Consider the following 17682-nt stretch of genomic DNA (forward strand, 5'->3'; position numbering starts at 1 on the left):
CCTTCTGCCACTCCCCCATGCTTGTGTGCTCTGTGTGTGTGTGTGTGTGTGTGTGTGTGTGTGTGTGTCAAAAAAAATAAATAAAATCGTTAAAAATAAACAAGTAAAACTGCCCGGAAAACTAAAATCTATTAGAACAAAATAACAACAAAACAGCGCCAAGCCTGGCCTCCAGGCTTCCTTTCTGACACACATCTGGCGAAACGTGCCTCTGGCTCTTTACACTGGCATCTACCGAGTAGTTAGTCCCGACCCTGCCCACTGTAGACTCCCTGTACCATGGTTAGAACAGCCGGCTACATGTCGTGCCTGCAGAGTGTGGGATGCATTACAGCCACACTGAAGAACCTTGGGGGCCCTCAGCCCCTCACTCCAGAGGGCTAACAGATGGAGCCCTCCAGCCTGGTGACCTGACAGGATACCCCTGACACAGGAGAATGTCCAGCTCAGAACCGTCCTCCAGGAGGGCACTGGCCATCGGAGTTGCATCAGGATCCTTGGCCTAAACGCCCTTTCCAGCAACCAGCACCATCAATGCCAGCGTGGCCCATCCCCAGTGCTTCCAGTGGGCGAAAATGCGGGCTCACCCCACCCCACCACCTTCTGAGCAGCCCGGTGCAGAATGCAGAGCGGGGCCTCTTTCTTCAGGTCCCAAAGACAGGCAGAACTCCCCAAAGGCCACAGGGAGAGTTAGGTACAAGAAACCTGGGAATCCAAAGGCCTTGTTCCAATTTCCATGCTCCTTCAACCCCACTGTCCTGACTGGTTAAAAAACAAACCAAAACAAAAAACCAAGGAAAACAGTAAGGATGAACTTACTTTCATAACTACTCCTTATAAATCTCTATTAGTACCAACAGGACTGAAAACTCCCCAGACTTGTTCAGGCCTTCACAAAGTGCCATCTTTACAATCACTTTCAATTTCAATTCATTACCCAGGCTTCCTGGTAAGCCTGTCAGTTTGGTATTGACCTGCACATTTTACAGGTTCTGAGCTGAGGCCCAGCAAGGTCCCCGACTCACTCAAGGTCACATGGAGCGAGGGCCATGTCTCTTGACTCCCGGCCCAGCGGCCCTACGTTCTCCACCCACCAGCCACCAGAACTAATGAAACTCCCACCCTGCATTCCTTACCTGTTGTTGGAGGGGCCACTCTGTCCTCTCCAGGCCTCCTCCTTGCTGAGTTCAGCTCACTATCCTTAAGGTAACACAGTCCCTGCCCCTTGCCCTTGGGGCTTCTGGAAGTTCCCACAAAAGTACTCGAATATACCTGCCAAACAGTGTGGCCATCACATTGTCCTCCAAACCTTCCCAGAGCACAGCCAACGATGCCTCCCAGCTGAGGCTTCCATAGTCGGGGCCACCGACTACTACAAAAAGTCCTGAGAAGGAGCCAGATGGCACAAGCGAGGGGCGGACAGACGAAATGTATAGGCCCAGCCCCAAGTTCCGGGCAAAGCCGGACTCACCTCAGCATTATCCCTCCATCTGCCAGCTGTCCCCAGTAGCCAACATCTCAACCTGCTCTTTTCTACAGAGCCCAGTGGGCTTGGAGGCTTCACCAAGCCCAAGGTTTACCTCACGCATTTCAGCGCAAGCACCCCAGGCTTCTAACCCACATTTCCAGACTTGTCTGTGGTCATTGGTCAAGGGTAAGCACTCTAGAAACTTCCTGTCTCTGGGATATCCAACACACAGGCCGAGAACAGGAGTTAAACGTGGAGGCAGTGGTCCATGGGGCCATGCCCAGGAAGCTGACCCTGGGCCAGCGGAGACTGGACCAACAGCACTGAGCACAGGCACTGGGAGGACCCAGCAGACCAGGGGCTGGTTCTCACGGGAGGGCTTGAGCCAACCTTGGAAGAACGGGACAAGGCAGGGAGGTAAGTCCACAGATGTTTGGAAGGTACAAACACCCAGGAAGGAAAGGATTACCTTGGCCAGGAGACAAGTGTTTTAGGATATCAGGTACAACTGTGACCATAATTCACTTCCTGCCTATACATGAAAGTCTAGCCAAGGATGGAGGGCATGGCTGGACACTGGATCTGGTCTGGTATCCCAGAGTGGACACAGGGGTGGTCAACACCACCCTCAAAGGACTTCCCGGGATGAGGACAGTAAAGAAGACCCACATGGACAGAGTTTCTCTATCATCCTAGATGCTGAGCTTCTAGAAAGTGGGAGAACTATCCAGTGCAACCCCCAATAGGGGAGTTTCTCACTACAAGAGATTCTGCCCATAGAGAAGTCACCACAACAAGCCTCTCAGAATCCATGAGCTGCTCATATAGATGAAAAAAGTGAGGCCCAGAGAGGTCAGGGGCCTACCCCGGTCACACAGCGCATGGCCAGGGTATGACCCTGCCCCATTAGCAAGGCCTCGACATGTCTTAGTTTTCCCTGGCTCCCCTCCCAAGCTGCTCAGCCCATTATAGAACAGCTGACAAGTGGCCCTTGGAGTGTCCATGACATCAGCCCCTTGCTTCACCAATGGAGCTTTCCCTTGAAGGGTCCTCCTCACTCCCCTAAACACGGTCTCTTCACGGCTGGCAGCACAGAGCGGCACACAAACCTAGAGAAAGGAGAGGAAAATGGGTATAAAATTACATAATAACATCTGATTCACACACAAAGGAAAGAAGAGCTCTCTCCACCGTGGAGACCCACTGGGAAAAGTCAAGGCACGATGACCAAAGGTTTGATGGGTCTTTTAAAGCTTTGTTTGGTCGAAATGTTTGCTCTTATTTTAAAAACTTCTTTGTCGTAGATAAAATTGTTCTCTAATTTGGTCATACATTTGGATTTCATTATTTTCAGAATGTATTCCAGACATCTAAAATTAAACAGATGTCATCAACCCCGTTTAGGCCTAAAACACTTGTAACCAAACAGTGACTTCAACTCCAGTGCAATACTGACTTGGAACACTGTGTTTTAGTCATTAAAAGTTTTCAAACTCTGCTCCATTTTTCTCATATCCTATAATGAGATCTCTTCCCCACCCCCCCACTCCTTGAAATACGCCAATTCTTCAAGGGTCAGTGGAAAGTCAAACCAGAGAGTAAAGCAAATTTAAATATGAAAAATGGAAGAGCGAAGTATGAAATCCTTTATCCACTGAAGCCCTCGGCGAGAAACAGCACCTCGGCTTCAGCGCAAACGGGGGAGGAGATAGGAAAGGAGAGATCTAGAAACAGTATGAGTGCAGGAAGGGGATTTGGCTTCTAAAGCCTGAATTGTTTTATCGTTCCTTTTCTGACAGGGATTAGATTAGCAAGAATCCTCCAAGCCTGCTCCAGGCGTCCTGGGGACAGTTAAGAAAAGACTCCTCCGATCCTCATCTCTGAGCTCGCCCCCAAATGAATTTGCTAAATAACCAGGTCAGAGCGAAGTGCCTGTTTGAGATGCCCAGATTCAAAAGCAGGGGCACGTGGCCCCTGGGACAGGCCTGAGGAGAGGGGGAGGGGAATCGGGATCTGAGGTGTGAAGGTCACAGTTGGGGTCTGACCCTCTTGGCCACAAAATGCCTTCATTACGTCAATTTCTCAAGCAAACTGGAAAGAATACAATAGAGATCAGGGGTAGGGACAGGGGATCGGGGGTAAAGACACCAGAGAGGACCTTTGCTTCTCCCATGGGACCCCCGCCGCTTGGGATCTGATTAGGGAGGTAGACCCCCAGCACCCAGGCCTCTGCCGAGACCAGCCCTGCTGAGCTGGGTGTCTCAGCTGGGCCTGCTGCCTCAGGAGCCCAAACCAAAAGCCACAACACCCACTTAGCTCCCCGCTCCTGATCTCAGCTCAGGCCCCAACGCGGCAGGCCCTTCCTTCCTGAGCCATCGAACACTGGAGGAAGGGAGGGAAGGAGAGCTCAGAGCTGTTTCAAGTCCCAGATGCACACAGGGACACCTCATGTTCTTCCCACTTCCCTTCCCAGCAAATAACTCTTTGTCCGCACTACTCTGCTTGGAGCACTTCTGAGTAGAAAAGCTCCTCCAAAGATAGGAAACCAGCTTGCTTCTAAAGAATGACCCGTCGTCATAAGGCACAGCGCCCCCAAATACTTGTTCTAGAGAGAGTGCTCAAGCCCCAGGCAGGGACATAGCCATAGATCTGCTTTGGAGGGGGGGAGGGGAGGACTGGGAAGATCCTTTTGGAGGTCTGCTGTGTTCACCCCAGCAGGGGAGGCAGTCAGACAGCCAAAGGAATACAGACACAGTGACCTCTATCAGAGGACAAAGTCGAGGACCCCCTAGGAGGTACACAGGAAAGAAAGCTGATGCCTGTGGAGCACACGAGCAGTCCCTTCTGGCCCAGAATCACACCTGCTCAGTGCATTCCTGACAGGAGAATCCACCCAAACAACCCTCCCAAAGCCAGCTGTCGGTTCACAGACGCACTTACCTCCCAAGTCTTGGATGAGTCAGCTTCCCTGGGCCTTGCTTCTCCCGCCTGCACCTCCCAGATGATTTGTGAGGAGACAGTCTCCATGACTGGCCAACAGCTTCACCTCCGAATCAGACCTGGAGAGCTCAGTCCCAGCTAGCTATTCCATGGGTCTGCGGAGGAAGACAGTGTTCTTGGAGTTCATGAGTGACATCTGCCTTTGCTGTGGAAGGACAGACAGAGAGAGAGGGCGAGCATTTAGCTCTCTTGCATGCCAGATCAACCCATTTTGTTTCACAGATGTGGCAACTGAGGCCCAGGGAAGTCAGGTGAGCCTACGTAAGAAGGTTACACATAAGGAGAGAAGATCAAGCATTTAAAAATCATCATGCTAGAAGATGGTATATTTCAATCCTCAAGGTACCCTGGATTTGAGTATTACCTTCGAGAGAGCGCCACGAACCTGTAAGGGACACATTGGGCAGAAGATGGGGCTCAGAACGTGAAGTCACGTTCCGGCTTACACAGAGAGCTAGTGACAAAACCAGGATGAAAACCCAGGCCAAACTTCCCATAAAACCACCTGCTCATCAAGCTGGCATTCTACCCACCCATACTGACAGCCCAGAGCTGCAGAGAGCATTGGAGTTCTGACAAGGGGTCTGGGGGTGATGGGAAAAGATGCACAGAGAATTAGCCCCGACAATTTGCTTGTGGGAAACCCCAAATGCCCTTTGCATCTCTTCTGAGACTTGGAAGTGGAGGCAGCTAGCAGAGACGACACCTTACTCCCACAAGGACTTTCTGGCCAGCTGATGCCACTCATTTCTCTAATAGGTGGCCAACAAAGTTTTTCAGTACGTGCAATGAACAGAAGTCACAGCAGGGACAAATTAGTTGGTAATTGTTTGCTTTTCCAAAGGACTGTTTTGTTTTGTTTTGTTTTGTTCCTTTAGCACAGGGTTCCTATAAACAACCAGAGCCCTTCTACTAGAATGCGAATCCCATTCCCAAAGTTGGTACGTGGATGGCACACCAGCCTTGCATAAAACACCAGATGAATGGTCGTGTCCAGTCTAAACCCCAGACCCACCCCAAAGATAACCCCAGGTGGTGAAAGGACCATGACCACAGAAAGGATGCCAAGGAAATTAGGCATGGCCTATCACATGCTTAGACAATCCACAAAGGGGAGACTGGGAAAGCTCTGGTTCTTGTCAAAACTCAGCTATAAACATTCATTCCACAGGTAAGGATGGAGCACCTACTGTGTGCAAGACATCATGCTAAGCACGGTATGAAACAGGAAACAGAACCAACAAGTTTCCTGCTCTCCCAGAGCTTATGGTGTGGGGGGAGGGGCATTATCAAGACAACTGTCAATCAGAGAGCCATATTCATGAATGCCTAACTGTAAACTCAGCTAGGGACTCAGAAGGAAAGCAACTCTGGTCTAGGAGAGCTTTTCCTAAAGGCATGGGAGCTAGTCTGAGGGTCAGGGAGGGCTTTGCCAGCCGTAACCACTGAGCTGACGTCCAAGGTGACCGTGAACTGGGCAGACCCAAGGAGAGCAGAAAGTAGTCCATGAAGAGGTGAGACCGCGTGTCAGGGCTCTGGGGTAGGAAAGAATGGGGGTATGCTTTGAGGCAATGGAACAAGGTAGCAGAAGTGGCTAGGAAGCTGAGAGCAGAATGACCGTGAGATAAGGGCTCCAATGTCACACCAAGGAGTTGTTCTACAAAGGACAATGGAATGCCACTGGAATCTTACACAGGTGAGTGCAAGGGTCAGCCTGCATTTCACAGAGCTGGCTCCAGGTGCTGTCTGGAGAACAGACCAGGAGGGCAAGGTCAAAGGGGGCGGGGAGCTAGGATGCTGCAGGTGAGGGACAAAGGCAGGCGCGCTAGGGGACAGCTGCGAAGATGGACAGAAGTGGATGCATGGAGTCAACGGCTGTAGGACATCAAACCAACAAGACGCAGGGCTGGATCCCACCAGGGGGCTAGAGAAGGCTGTGCCAGAGGCGCCTCCCAGGTGGCTGGCTGCGGGACTGAATGGATAGAGATCCATTCCTCGAGATGGGGGGCCCCCGGAGGAAGTGCGAGGTGGGTGTGCTGGGGTAGCAGGGTCAGAGGGCACCTTGGACCCCTCTAACATGGCCACATGGAGACTGGAGCACAGCTGAGTACACAGTCCCCAGGGAGGGGACCGGCACGCACGGCAGCGTGGCCCCTTCCAAGGGCTGGAAAAGGACAAGTCCCCAGACTTTCTGCTTCCCTCCACAGCCCCCCTCACTTCCTCCTCCTGGATCTCCTCATACACTGATTTCACAGGGAGATTGCAACATAGAGCTGCTGGCCACGGAAGTCAGACATCTTACATGAGCAAAAGCTCAGTCTTTTTCCCCTAAGGAAACAGCAAGAGAAAATAAGCTTCGAATCTGGTGAGGGGGATTAAGTGTAGACGCACAGGAGGACTTCCTGGCTCTGAGGGTTTGATGCTGGAATGCATTAGTAAGCAGGAGTCTGGGCTCTCCCTCCCCTGAGGTCTCTGAGAGTGGGGTGGATTGCTGTCTTTCGGGGATGCCTGGAAGGCAGGCCTGCCAAGAAGCAGGGATTGGACCTGATCAAGTGCTGAAGCTCCGTGGGCCCAGGTGACTAAGCCCCAGTCACAGGAACCCTACCTACCAGGTAACAATTGTTCCATTCACCAACAACTCCCCCTGTGCCAGCGCCGAGCTCTGGGGCTTCACCAGCAGCCCTTCCTCTCATTCTCACAACAACACCCCTTGCCCCTCAGGGCGTGGGAGCTCCGAGTGAAAGAAAGGCTCAGAGAGGTTAGGTAACCTACCTGAAATCACACAGGGAGAGGGATACTCTGCTGGGATTTGAAACGCTGACCGACACCAAAGCCCGCACTTCCTTCCCCCTCATCTTCCACCCTGTCCCTCCTCTTTTCCTTTCCCGACATACAGTGGACATACAATACAGTATCTGTTTCAGATGAATCACAACATAGTGATCTGACATTTATACACATTACTCAGTGCTCAGAACATAAGTGCAGTTATTATGCATCGCTACACAAAATTAATACAATATTACTGGCTATAGTCACATCCCCACGGCTGATCTATCTTATAACTGTAAGTCTGTGCCCTTCGGTCCCCTTCGCCTATTTTGCCCATTGCCTTCCACCCCCCCACCCCTCTCTGGAGCCTTTCATTCTATCTGAGAACAGCTGGTATGAAAGTGTTCTTGGAAATGTTCATGACCTGGATTCCAGGCAGGGTAAAGTGTTTGTGGAACAGCATTTCAGTACCAATTAGAGCATAGATATATAAGTTCTAACAAATATATTAGACAACTGTAGCCACAGAAGGAAACTGCTGCTCTTTCCCAGAAGCAAAAAAAAAAAAGGGAGGGGGGAACATTGGAAGAAACAGAGCCATGTAGAAACGGACGAAAGATTAAGCACTGTACCTAGTTCAAAGGGTACGTGTTTTAATGTTTGTCGAAGGGCTGCAGCCATTTACCCCAGCATTTTGGGAGGGATGTTAGCTCTCCCAACCTCATAAAGCAAGAACGTACATATGTTCTTGGTCTCTCGTACGATACACAAGTAACCTCCCTGTTTGTCTTTATGTTTTAGGTTCCTTTCTAGAAATTCAATGTTAGTAACCTAGTTTCCAGAATCACTCACATCCACAATTTAAAGCAAAACTCAAAGGATCAAGGAAGTGGCTGCCCAATTTTACATTCTGCTCTCTAGGGCTGACAGTATTACCCCATCTGGCGAGTGACAGGAGGGGGGACCCCCCAAAGGGAAGCAGGTCTGCCCCGGGCTCGGGGGCTCTCCCACAGTAGAGGCTGGGGAGTGTGAGCCCTCCCGGGGCGTCAGAGTTCCTGTGGCCTCTGCCTCAGCCAACACCTGCTGCCTTCCGTCCAGGGCCCTCAAGCCAGCGAGCACCGCCGGACCTTTGCTTCATGAGGCCCTAAGCCTCAGGGGGCAGCCCGGCACCCAAACAAGACAGCCTCACGGGAACCCAGCCGCACCCCTTCTAGGGATCACGCCCCCTCAAGAGGCAGCTCCACCCTTATTCCAGACATTTCCCTGACCCAGTTCCATGTCACACAGATACACAAAGGGGCCCACTGCGAGGCTCCAGAAAAGCAACTGGTTTAAATGAGCCCTTCCACCCAAAGTCCACTCACAGGCCCTGTAGTGTGGAGCAGGGGAACAGAGCCACCTGGAGCTCCCTGCCAGAGCTCAGTGTCAAGGGCATTGCCTTTCAAACAGTTTTTTGTGCCCTTCGCCCTCTACTGTGGGAAAAGGGCACCAGAAAAAAAACAAAAAACAAAAAACAAAAACGGAGAAGCATGTGGCCCTGTCCCCAAAAAGAGGCAGAGGGGCCAGCTCTGGGCCATCCCTGCATGTCCCCCCATCCTCCCCTCTGTGTCACCATCACGCAACAGGGCGACAGGGGACCGGCTTTGCTGGAGGAGCTGTCTGTGCAGGGACTTTAGGCCTCATGGTCAGAGAGGTCTGTGGGCTGTGTCTGGAGCCCCCAAAAAGAGACTTCTCCAGAGCAGGGCTGGGAGATCGGCCACCCCACCTTCTCCGTGAACCAGGCATCCATTCCTTCCTGGAAACAGGGCCTCTGAAGCCCCTCTTTGGACTCCACAGCCTTTCTCTCCCCCCGCTCCCCAAGTTGCCCAGCTATGCCAACAAAGTATGTATGGGGGAAGAACGGCGCTCGTATTTAATAACCCTCAAATCTGGCTCCCCACGCGGCTATTGTGAGGCAGGTTTAACCAGCAATTACGGCGGGACCTCCTTCCTCCTCAGCAACAATCTAGGCCCTTAATCCAGCTAAGACCCAGAGAGTCTAGGGTTCAGCTCGCAGAGATGAAGGGACCAGCTTAAGCAGGGCCTGTTCCGGACCGGGGGAGCTGGAAGGCGGACAAGCGTTCTCTGAAATGTGCTCCTTGCCAGCAAGAAAATAAAGGGGGTGGAGGGCACAGAGCAGGCGAAGAAGGGGCTCCCTGGTAGAAGTCCCCATGATAGCTGGCCTTCCCGAGAATTCACATGGAAAGCTGGCACAAATGTTCAGATTAAGAATTGAGAAAGCAAGCCAACAGGCCCCACAGAAGCCCGGAGCGTGGGCTGAGGCCAGGGAAGGGAATGGCTCTTCCTGGAGCCCTGCATCCTGGGCCCCTTATCTGACAGGAGACGATCCTAATGCCTCAGCTCCATACTCAAGCCGCCTACCATCTGGCCGGAGGAGAAAATAAGCTTCCACAGGGGAAACGTTGCTGGGAAGACAGGACTGGATTATAGGAAGAAGCTTAACACTCTGCCCCAAGCATGCCCTTTGCATTTCCACCCCCTGAACCTTTGCTCCTGCTAGTTCCCCCACCAGGCCTGCCCTGCCTCCTCGCCCCGGTCTCGCTCCTGCTCTGGAAGGCCCAGCGTCAAGGTTCCCAACAGCTTCCCCAGGGCTCAGTCCCCCACGACAGCACCCATGCTGTACTGAGTGCAGGACATAGGATGGAGGCTTCTCGAATGAGTTTGCAGCCCCTCCGGGCCCTGCAGGGCAACTAGGGTCTGATGGGTCACCACCTGCCCTGCTTCCCAGCCTTTCAAGCCTGGATTTTCTCATCTGAGTTTTCTGAGTAGTGTTTGGTTCCACTTTATCACAAAACAATAATAAAAACCATTTGTTGTCAACAATCATCTTGGATAAAGGTCTGATTTTGTCCTAAAGAGGTACAGGGATCCAAGGCAGCACTAAGTGAGTCCCTCAGGTGCTAGGTCAGGTGCATGCACACACACACACACACACACACATGTGCGTCTTTGCCCAGATTTTGAAGAACAATGGCTTTGGAAATCACAGACCTGGATCTATATTTCTAGCTTCCCCATGTAGTGACTGCGTGACCCTGGGCAAATTATCTCATCCTCCCATTCTTAATTTCCTTATCAGCGGGGTGACAATCACAATCGTACCAAGTTTAGGGGGTTGTTGCGATGACTAAATTGCATGAGCTCCATGGAGTCATTCTCCGAGTGTGGACCTGGGACCCCACAGCATGACCCATGACTCGGCAACAGTCAGCCCCGCGCACAGCACCACAGGTCGATATGGGAGCTATGCACATAAAAGCATCCATTTCTTGAAGCACTTTTCAAACAGGAAATCAAAAATATAATTATCAGCTCATCAGAAACTTGGTGACAGTCTCTCCAGGACTCCGTTTCTCTAGCTACACAGAGGCTAAGTAACAGGTGTCTGTGAGCTACAGCTTGAAGAAGTGCCGCTCTGTCTCCCGCCCGCACCTGCAGGCTGGGCGGAGGCCTCCGTACTTCTCCAGCCTTAACCGGGACCTCTCCCTCCTCCCAAGGAGAGGGCCCTGACGGACTTCTGCTCCACAGAGTCTGGCTGGACCATGCACGTACACCAGCCACATCTGCAGCCAGAACCCGGCTGAGCCCCAGGCTCATGCTGACAGGTGGAAATGGAGAAGCAGTCAGACAAAACACGAGGGGGAAAGGAGTGCTGCTTCTGGAAAAGCATTTCATGGAGAAGTCACGGGAGCCACGGCCATTCCTGCTGCTCAGCTTCTGGGTCTCAACAGATTACCTGAAAGTGAAGAGCCCTGTGGGTTCCTCTTGGCTTCCCGAAGATAGGTCTAAGTTCACACTGCCTCAGTGCTCGGCACAACGCCTGGCAAGCATAGGCTCCTGATCAAAGCTGATAAGGAATGTACTTGGGGATCATCAAGCCATATTCTTGGTAAACCGCACCCCCGACTCCCATTAAACTTCCTTGCTTCATCCAATCCCACGAAGCTCCTATCCCCACTGGCCTGCCACGGGGCCTGCCAACCGGCTTGAGTGTTACTGGCTTGCCTTCACTAAGCTACTAGCCTCACTGATGGTTTTCACACAACAAGGGAACCAAGCTCAGCGCCACCTCGGGACCTTTGCATACGCTAGTCTTTCCCTCTCTTGTGTTTCGTCTGACTGTGCTTCCTCATTTCCAATAAACTGTTAGTTCCAGTGAATCAGGACCATGTCTGTCCTGCTTACCCCTGTATTCGTAGGACCCAGCACACTATAAATCCAAACTAAATCTTTTTTAGAATGAGTTCACAGAGGAAAAAGACCAAAAAGCAGTAGTAATAGTAATCCAAAATGAATGAAGACAGGGGCATCATTCCACAGTTGTGAGAGGGGTGGGGTACAGGCAGGACAGGTCCCTGTCTCCCTCAGGGAGCCTGGCTGAGGGCTGTCAAGACTGCCACAGAGGCTTTGCCCCTGTAACAGGCAAAGGGTGGCACTGAAGGGTCTTCCAGATCAACAGTGACATTCTGCCTTGCTTGTCACCAGCTACTCCCCAATTGGGCCATCTCAAACAGCCAGTGGACCATGACCATCGTGTGCAGCCTGGGGGCTAAGCCCTAAAGAAGGAGACCTTCCTCTTCCCAGCCAACCTGTACCTTCTCCAAGGCCGTTGTGAGTGAGGGCCCATGGCAGGGGATGGGGAAGGGCATCCTGGAGAGGGAAGGAGCCATGGGCACCAAGCTGGCTCCACCAAGAGGCTCCTACCAGAAGCCTGGTCTCCTGTGCTCCCTACTGGAAAAACACACCTTCCTGGGAGACTTGAGCTCTAGGGGTAGGGGGGCACCTAAAGAGAACATCGAACCCTCCACCCCACCCCCAAGGATAGATCCCAGCCAGTGCTTCCAGTCTGTGAGTTTCTCTAGGCAGATGTGTGCCAGACTGGGCTGGACTACCCCTGGAACATTTGCCTTTCATGGGAGTCTGAACTTCTCCTTCCCTGACTTATATTTGAAACAAGCCATGATGGATGGTCATGCTTATAGGAAGACTAACAGCTGGTCATCATTTATTTATGCAAAGAACCCCATGCAGGCGGAGTCTTTGACATACAACACGGCCAACTGACAACCATTCTGCTACCATGCACCGGCCAGCTGCGTGCGGCTTCCCACTAAACTAGAACCCTCGCCTCCAGAGCTTCTCATGCCCATGAATGCCATACACAAGAGGGGATGAGGATGAGAGGTTCTCCCAGTCCCTCTCCCTGTCCTCACTCCCTCTGGGGCCTTAAGCCACAGTATTTATGCAGCAGGCTCTGACTGCTCGCTGCCAGCGAGGTCCCAGCGAGGTCCATTAGTGGGATGTAAATAGCTCTCTGCTCTTCAAAGACCGGGTGAGCCATTCTGTGAGGTCTGAGTCAGCCCCGCCAATGTCTTGCATTTCCAGCCTTATTCATCTTCCTGATAACTTCCATAAAGGGCTAACCCAACTTTTTGGTATTCTGGGCCTGCCAACAGCACCCCAGGGGGATTTTCACAAGAAATTGGATTTGCTGAGCTCCTACTGTATGCACAACTCCGTTCTGGTCACTCCAGGGAGAGAAAAAGAACACACTTTCGCTGGTTTCAAGGAAACAAGACATACATGAAAACGAATGACTATGGCTCAAAGCACAAGGAACTCTAAGAAACCAAAGTGAGAGTGCCCTCAGGCAGGGCAGGGGGGCAAGCACATGGCCCTTGCTGTCAGAAAGACTGAGCTTTGAATCCTAACTCTGCCTCTTTGTAACTGTGCCTTGGGACAAAGGCTTGAACCCTCTGTGCCTCTGTTTCCCCATCTGTAAAATGGAGACAGGACTAGTTAACAATAGTGTTCAGTAGAGGATACGATTAAATAGTATATGGAAAGCACTTAGCACAATGCCTAGCAGAGAGTAAGTGCTTGAGAATTATCAGCAGCAGTTTCCTGGAGGTTTACTGGAAGGAGAGAGGGACACAGATCCATTCCCCAGCTTGTCACCTTGCCCTTGTGGGGTGGTGACACTGGCATATGCGGCCTCTCCGGCCTGGAGTCAGAGAGGAGGAAAGGACCAGTTACCAGTCTACCAGTCAACCAACCATGGACAGAAAAATCCATTTCCAAGAGCCATTCAATCTTCCAGAATAGAAGAGTCCAAAATCCCATAGCAAATTAGCCCTGTGGAGAAGACTACCCAAAGGTACAGGGCCAGACAGGCCTTGGTCTGGGGGAGTCCTGTCCCTCAGGGAAACTGGGTGTGAGCCACAGCCGTGGATCAGGACAAGGGAGTAGGGGTTCAGGGAGACACCCCACTTGTTGGCAGCAATCCCCTTGTCCTATCTGCAGGGACTGCCTGGAGGAGAGGACTACAGGCCTTGTACTCTGACAGGAGACCGTCCCTGGCTTCCATCTCAAGGGCTTTCCCACCCTTCATCTCAGGATCCCCTCACAGCCACCCTGTGGGGCAGGTGCAAAGTGTAAGAGTGTCATGTGCAGTTTGCCAAGGAAAAATTGAGGATCAGAGAGGCTCAGTGATTTTCCAAGGTTACACAGCAAGGCAGGGGCAAGCCTGGAACTCAAACCCATCTTCCGATGGCTGATTCCAACCTCACAGCCATCCTCACGTGACTCCCCATAGCCACTAAACACCAGGACATTCGGGGAGTTAAAATGTCTACTGTAACCCAGAGAAACTTTGAACCAAGCAGCAGATCCCCATGAAAGCCAACGACATATCGCAGACAGCAACTTTCCAGCTGTTGCCAAGATGGCAAGAGAGTTCCCCGGGTGAAGACAACATTCTTAAGGCGGAAGCAACTTAAGTTCTTGCCAAGACAGAACAGCAAGATGAACCGTAACATGTCCACACTGTGGTATACCATCAGCCACAAGAAAACCAGAAGGCTGCTCCTAAGGAAGTGGCATGGAGAGGAGGCTGAGGAGTGAGAACCACGAGCTGCTGAGTGAGGCATGATGGATGAGCACAGCATGTTTTAAAAAAAAAAAAAAGCAATGACAACAAAAACCTCATATTGTCTCTGGATTCATGAACACATATGCCAATGTACTGGAAAACATCTGGCAAGGTCCACATTCCACCAATTACTGTCCGCATAGCCCCTGCAGATCCCCTCTCCCCTGCTCTGTGCCCCGGGAGGCCGGCCTGTATGGAGGGCCACAGATGACTTGCCGGGCCACTCAGCCAATGGCGGCCACCAGCAGGAGACCCAAGCAATGGAAGAGAAGGACACTGGATTATTAATTCTCCCAGTTCCCATTAGGAGGTCTCCAAAAACTGGCCACATCCCTCAACCAAAGGTCATAGCTTCTCTCAAGGTGCCCCACCCTCTTCTCCCAGGTATTGGTTCCTGGGCCCTAAGAGGGGGAAACACTTCCTGCTGTAGAAGGCCGGGGGTGTTGCTCTGTGATTCCTGGATTCCCCATAACCTACAGGGTGTCCCTCCATTAAAGCCCCCTCATATTACGCTAGTTAGAATGTTCCATCTGTTTTCTCCTAAGATAAAACCAAACTGGTGACAGTGGTTGACTACCGGGAGTAGGGAGAAAGGGGTGAACCCCAACATCTGAGGTTTAGTGATCTACCGTGACTTTAACCTCTTCAGTAATTACCTACTGTGTGCTTAGTTCTTGGTACAGAAAGTTCCAAGCACATGAAAAATAGAGAAAATATTCCAACGAGGTCCCAGGTATCCATTACCCAGGTTCAACAGCCAGTTCGTGACCAAGGTGGTTTCATCTATGGCCCCAGCCACTCCACACCCCCTTACTGTTTTAAAGCAAATCGAAGACATCATATCATCTGTGAAGTTTTAGAAAAACTAGATTTCAGTATTGCCTGGATGTTTAAAAAGTCATTTAAAACAAAGGAATTCTCAAAGCTAGAACTTTTGAGGGTGAGAAGACCCTGTCCTTGTATTTAGTTTGGACTCAGGTCAAGGCTTTCCTCACTCTCCCATTTGTCCTCGTAACATGGCTCGGAGGCTGACCTGTGGCTGTGCTGGCCCCTTCAGTGGGCTGGGGGCTCGACTAGTCCTGGACATCCCTGTCAACTTGTCCTACATGGGGAGGAACTCATGATTACACAGAGCTACAGCAATACCTCCCACTGACCATCAGCTTTAAAGTTCTACTTAGACTAGTTTTCTGGGTTTTCTTCTATTTTAACTTTTTACAGAAGAACAACTTTATGTTTGTGGGCTTCATTCTATATTATCATGTAGACTATTCTTTTTCATTGCAGCATAGTATTCCAATGGATGGATGGGTGGATGGATACACATATAACACACATATGTTATACATACATACATATATATACTGCAATTCATTTATCCATTCTACTCTTGGCAATGGCAATCTGGATCATTTCCAGTTTGGAGCTATTAAAAATATTGTTATGGGCAATCTAGCCCATTTGTGATGTTCACATGCATGCATTTCTGTCGAGTATATACCTAGAATGGAAAGGCTGAATGAATCCTAAGAAGGCATACGTTTGACCTTGGTACTTACCAACAGTTGTCCAAAGCATATGTCATTTCTGGTTATCAACATCCTTGCCAACACCTGGCTATCTTCTGGGTTTGTTTTTTTTGTTCTACTTTTGTCATTCTTATAGATGTAGTCTATCTCATCATGGTTTTAACTTGCATTTCCCTGATGACTAATGAAACTGAACACTATTTCTTATGTTTCTTGGCCATTGGATATTCTCTTTCATGAAACATCTTTCCTAGTCTTTTGTACATTTTTCCAGTGGGTTGTCTCCTTTTCCCTATCAATTTGCAGAAGTTATTTATATATTCCAGGTGCAAGTCTTTTGTGAGACGTAGGTTTTGAAATATTGTCTTCCATGTTGTATACTGCCTGTTCCCCTTCCTAATGGTGTCTTCTGATGAAGTGTTAAGTTTAAATGGTCTAATTTATCAACTTATTTTCTTGTACGGTTAACAGTTTTTATGCCTTGTTCAAAAAATATTTGCCTACACTTCTCTCACTTTTTATGAACACTCCTTCAGGGAAAAAAAAAATATATTGGAAATTGAGTAAGAAAACCCCTAGGAAACCGTTAATGGAAACACCAAATCAGCAGCTCCAAGAAGCAATCGATATGTCGTTGCCTTATTAGAAAGACAATCTCCTGATTTTTGTGATGCCCTTGTTAGCAACCACTTGGAAGAACTCACCTGAAAAGGTAGAAAGAGAAAGGCCAGCCTGAACTTATCCCCATCAAGAAAAAAAAATGTAAGAGCTCAGAGTATTTCTTTGTGTGCTTAAAAAAAAATTACTGAAGGGACGCCTGGGTGGCTCAGTTGGTTAAGCAGCTGCCTTCGGCTCAGGTCATGATCCCAGCGTCCTGGGATCGAGTCCTGCATCGGGCTCCTTGCTCGGCAGGGAGCCTGCTTCTCCCTCTGCCTCTGCCTGCCATTCTGTAAAAAAAAAAAAAAAAGAAAAAAATTACTGAAAACCAAATGCTATGCCAATGACCAGCCAAAAAAGAGGAAAGCAGGGGGTGGTGGGGGAAGGGGTCTTGAACCATATGAATAATAGGGAAAGGCCAGCACTAAAATTGAGACACCTTCAGGATAGGTGTGTGGTTTTGTTTTTCTGGGGATTTTTGTGGGCTTTTTGTTTTTCTTTTCCAATTTTTATTTAAATTTTAGTTAGTTAATAGGGGTAAGAAGAGTAATTCTCTTTCTATAGAGACCTCCTCTCTTCTAGGACAGGTCTGCATTCTAAACTATATGAAAAGACCCCAAAAAAACTTCCACCATGGGGAAGTTTCCCACTGAAAATAATAAATGTAAACACAACTAGCAAACTTAGTAATCTTACCACCAAATACATTAATCCAAATGATTTTAAAAGCATTTGTTGAAATTATAAAAATTCCTTTGTAGTCAGCAGTAAGACTGTAAGGTAACAGTGACCTCCTAAATTCAAACAACTCCTCATATCTAAAAACCAAAGGGGAGGAAAAATGCTACCACCAAAAAGGGGGAAAACCAGAACAATCCACAAACACAAAACATCTACGTGTGATCCACACTTTCAGCATTGCTAGATGGGTAATATATGAACTTCAAGTGACACGGAAGCAGAGAGATGAGCACCAAGTTCCAACAGAGCACCTACCATTGATGCAAGTCTGTGGATACAGACAGGAGAAAAGGGAGTCTTATGGGGAAAAAGGAGAGGGGAGTAGAGAACATAGTTGAAACACAGATGCATCCCAGAAAGGAAAAGTCCAACCTAAACACAAGACAGTCCTCAAATATACCCCCAAAAGCTAAAAAGCCACCACGTGCAAAATAATGAACTTAGGTCTGAAACTCAATAGTTCAAAATACTGGGTACAGGGAAGGTACCTGAAAGTGGGTCAGGTCAGAGGTGGCAATGTCAGA

At 49.9% G+C, this 17682-nt stretch overlaps 1 long non-coding RNA gene across 2 annotated transcripts in view; it reads right to left on the bottom strand.

Annotated features, from left to right (window-relative positions):
- Nucleotides 1-17682, bottom strand: part of LOC309862191 — a 205509-nt gene that overhangs the window by 69979 nt on the left and 117848 nt on the right. For both annotated transcript variants that reach the window (XR_014310346.1, XR_014310347.1), the window contains exon 2: nt 4409-4613. This is a non-coding gene — a long non-coding RNA (uncharacterized lncRNA). The remainder of the gene's footprint in view (nt 1-4408; nt 4614-17682) is intronic.

The sequence above is a fragment of the Mustela nivalis genome, assembly GCF_964662115.1.
Source record: "Mustela nivalis genome assembly, chromosome: 3".
In the NCBI taxonomy this organism is placed as follows: domain Eukaryota; kingdom Metazoa; phylum Chordata; class Mammalia; order Carnivora; family Mustelidae; genus Mustela; species Mustela nivalis.